The sequence below is a fragment of the Palaemon carinicauda genome, chromosome 2 (assembly GCF_036898095.1).
Source record: "Palaemon carinicauda isolate YSFRI2023 chromosome 2, ASM3689809v2, whole genome shotgun sequence".
NCBI lineage: Eukaryota > Metazoa > Arthropoda > Malacostraca > Decapoda > Palaemonidae > Palaemon > Palaemon carinicauda.
Window position 1 is genome coordinate 201,354,536 of NC_090726.1, and position 5,000 is coordinate 201,359,535.

Genomic DNA, 5,000 nt, shown 5'->3' on the forward strand with positions numbered 1-5,000 from the left:
ACTTGCGCTCCCATTGTGACAAGACAATTAGTACGCCCCCCAGCCCCTTGGATATCAGAGCAAATAAGGTCTGCGATAAAAGAAAGAGATCAAATACAAAGTTTTCTGAAACAAGATCCTTATAATGAACTACTTAGGGAGAATTATAGAGATAAGAAAAAGACAGTTAAATTAGTAATTGACGCTAGTCGTAAAGAACATTACAACAATGAATTTGAAAAAAATATAAATGATATCTCAGCTACATGGAAAACTGCCAAAAAGATGCTTTCGAAAGTTACTAATAATGATTTTGAGTTAACTGAAAACAGCGAGGATGTATTAACCAAAACAGAAAATTTTAACGAATTTTTTTCCGGTGTAGGAAAAAGGACATTTGAAAAATCTCAAGAGGATTTGGCAAATAATGATATCCTGTTGCAAGATATCAATCAGATTGATAATTCTAATGACAATTTACCTGTTTTTAGACCCTCACCTGTTGATTGCGAGACTGTGATTTTAACTATTAAGAATATGAAAGAGACCAATGCGTGTGGACCAGATGGAATCTCTCTCCGTTTTATAAAAGATTCATTATTCGTAACAGCTTTTTATCTTACGATCATCGTTAATACATCAATAGTAACTAATGTTTTTCCTGAAATGTGGAAAATTCCGTATGTAGTCCCTGTCTATAAAAGTGGAGATAAAGATTTAGTGGGCAATTACAGGCCCATCTCACTGCTGCCTGTCCTGTCAAAAATTCTAGAAAAAATAGTTGCTAAACAATTAACCTCATATTTAGAATTGCATAAGCTTCTTTCCAAAACTCAACATGGTTTTAGACCAAAATTATCTACTGAGACTGCATTACTCCAGATATCTGATAAAATATACAACAATATGGAAAATAAGAAGATTTCTCTACTTTTGCTTTTGGACCTATCAAAAGCTTTTGATAGTGTTAGTCATGAAATTTTACTCAGAAAATGCGAAATGTTGAACATTGATACAGCCTGGTTTCGAAGTTATCTTAGCAACCGCCATCAAATTGTTAAAATAAAAAATACTATTTCTTCCACCAAACTAGTATCATTTGGAGTTCCACAAGGTTCAATTCTGGGACCAATTTTATTCATTATATTTGTTAATGACCTAGTTAATTACCTTCCCCACTGCTTTGTGGTTCAATATGCTGACGATACGCAAATTCTTATTGAAGGTGATAGTAACGATGTAGAAGCTATCGTGGAACGAGCTAACAACATATTATCTATGGCCAAAGTTTACTTTCAAAAAAATGGTTTGTTATTAAATACTGCGAAAACACAAAGTATCTTTATAGGAACAAGGCAATATTTAAATCGCATTAATCCGAATCTGACAATAAATTTTGAAGGCAGTCAAATCAAACCTCTAAGCAGTGTTAAGAACCTTGGGGTTTACTTCGACAATTATATGACTTTTGAGACACACACAGACAAGATTCACAGGAAAGTTATGGGAACCTTAATATATTTGAATAGAGTGAAAAATTATTTTGTACCCGAAACACGCTTAATTGTAGTACAATCTTTAGCTCTAAGCTTGATCAATTATTGTCTCACCGTCTGGGGGTCAGCGAATAATAAGCACCTGAGTAAAGTACAAAAACTACAGAATTTTGCAGCTCGTGTGGCCCTTGGGACGGTGAGTAAATATGATCATATCACTCCGCATCTAATAAAACTAGGATGGTTAAAGATGAAAGAGAAATACAGATATGATGTATGTATTTTAATTTTTAAGATTTTAAGAGGCATTTTACCAGAGTGGCTATATAATCTTCAGACTGTAAACTCCATTACCAGACAGGCTAATGATTTGTTCGAAAGGAGAGTTCGAACTGATATGGGATCGAGAGAGATGACAGTGAGGGGTCCCCATTTTTGGAACAGTATACCAGTCTCTTTAAAGGAAACTAACTCGTTACCGTCTTTTAAATACAAATTAAAGAAACATCTTTTAAATGGTATTTGATCTTTATATATCTAACATTTAACATTTTAGCTACTTATATTTATATATATATATTTAAAAATGTTTTAATGTGTTAGTTTAATTTTACCTTTGAGCTTTAAAGATTTTTATGATGTTTTATGGTTTTCGATGTTTTAACAACTTATATTTCTATCTATACTTTTAACGTTTTTGGAACAGTGTACCGGGGTCTTTAAAGGAAACTAATTCGTTACCGTCTTTTAAATACAAATTAAAGAAAAACTTCTTTTAATTGGTATTTTGATCTTTATATTATATCTAACATTTAATATTTTAGCTACTTATATTTATGTCTCTATTTAAAAATGTTTTAATGTGTTAGTTTAATTTTACCTAAGAGCTTTAAAGATTTTTATGATGTTTTATGGTTTTCATTGTTTTAACAACTTGTATCTCTATCAATACTTTTAACGTTCTAATAATACGGTTTTTATGCTCTTAACGTTTTAAATGCATATGTTTCTATCAATACTATTAGAACTATTATACATTTTGTTTTTCTCCTGACTTTTATAAGACTCGTGATTATAGTTTTAAATGCTTTTTTAATTATTATTATTATTATTTTGAGTACGAATATTTTCTATCAATACTTTTAAAACTTTTATATTATGTTTAGTTTCTCTGTGTACTTGATGCTATGTATTATCCTTAACATGGATATTAATACCCAATGTATAAATTGGAAATAAAGAATTATTATTATTATTATTATTATTATTATTATTACTCTCTCTCCAACCGATTAGCCTTCATCAACACATCATAACGACTGAATAATCAGTAATATATGGGCGGAGTTAAAGATTCTGCCCGGAAAAAAAAGTTGCCAGATACTTCTATTTTTATTACTATCCATAAGATAACAAAACGTTTTGAAACGTCTAGAGTGACGTCACGGGGAGCTTTTCCATCTCCGCTAATCCCGAATAATGAGCTTTCCGTGGCTGTTCAAAATACACCAATAATCGAGCTATTACGTCGACGGGGAGATCCCTGCAGGAACACGGTCTAGGCCTCTTGGCCGTAGGGAAAGGATGGAGGTACACAGGTCAAAGATGCGGTGTTCTGTCATTTGGTTTTCTGGACTACTACTGCTATTATTATTATTATTATTATTATTATTATTATTATTATTAATATTATTAATAGGTTTCATTATAGATAATTATTTGATTTATATATATATATATATATATATATATATATATATATATATATATATATACTGCATTCGTGTTGTTTATACCAAGTTATACATGGTAGAATTATTTTTCTCTACTCATATTAAAACTAGATATCTACTGTCATTCAAAAAGATATATTAGATAAACATAGAGCTAGTAAAAATGGATATGCAAATAAAGCAATTCAATATCTTTTTAATAATAAGGATAAATACATACATATACCAAAGGCACTTCCCCCAATTTTGGTGGGAAGCCGACATCAAACAAATGAAACAAAAAGGGGACCTCTCCTCTCTACGTTCCTCCCAGCCTGACAAGGGACTCAACCGAGTTCGGGTGGTACTGCTAGGGTGCCACAGCCCACCCTCCCGCGTTATCCACCACAGACGAAGCTTCATAACGCTGCATCCCCTACTGCTGCTACCTCCGCGGTCATCTAAGGCACCGGAGGAAGCAGCAGGGCCTACTGGAACTCCGTATATATGAATACTTTCTCACTTAAAAAAAAATAGAAATTATCAAACTGTGGAAGTGGATATTTACTACATAAAATAAATAATAACAAACAGCAAGAAGGTAGCATAATACTATATAATCAGATGAGCAATACTCTTAAATACAAAATGCATCTTGGGTGAAATCTCACAGTAGGTAGTAGGTTGACCAGGGCACCAGCCACTCATTAAGATACTACCACCAGAGAGTTATTGGATCCTTTGACTGGCCTGGCAGTACTACATTGGATCATTCTCTGGTTAGGGCTCATTTTTTCTTTGCCTACACATACACCGAATAGTCTGCCCTATTCTTTACACATTCTCCTCTGTTCCTGACAACACTAAGATTACCAAACAATACTTCTTCACTCAAGGGGTTAACTACTGCACTGTAATTGTTCAGTGGCCACTTTCCTCTTGGTATGGGTAGAAGAGACTCTATAGTTGTAAGCAGCTCTTCTAGGAGAAGGACACTCCACAGTCAAACTATTGTTCTCTAGTCTTGGGTAATGCCATAGCCTTTATACCATGGTCTCCCACTGTTTTAGTTTTGAGTTCTCTTGCTTGAGGGTAAACTCGGGCACACTATTCTATCTTATTTTCCTTCCTCTTTTTTTTTATAAAGTTTTTATAGTATATATATGATAGATCTAATCATCTTAAAATGTTTTATGTAGATTGTTATTACTACTCTTGCAGTTTGTTTATTTCCTTGTTTTCTTTCCTCACTAGGCTATTTTTCCCCGTTGAGGCCCATGGGCTTATATAATCGTGCTTCTCCAACTAGGGTTGTAGCTTAGCTAATAATAATAATAATAATAATAATAATAATAATAATAATAATGATAATAATAATAATAATAATAATAATAATAATAATAATAATAATAATAATAACATAGGGAGATACTCTACATCTGCAGCAAGAAAGGATAGCAAGTTTGGCGTCACACACTGGCTAATAATAATAATAATAATAATAATAATAATAATAATAATAATAATAATAATAATAATAATAAGATAGGGAGAACTCTACATCTGCAGTAAGAGAGGATAGCAAGTTTGGCGTCACACACTTGTTTCCGCGTAAGAGACAAATCAATATCCCGCTCTACGTCACTCTGTATTACATAAAGGTTTTCTCATGCTAGACCGAGTGCTATTTTAATGCACATAATATTCATCAAATCACTTATTAATCAACGTTTGATTCAGTGTCTTTATAAGAAGAGAAACGACAACGCACTATAGACATGATGGGTAATTTAGTATAATAAATACTATGCGC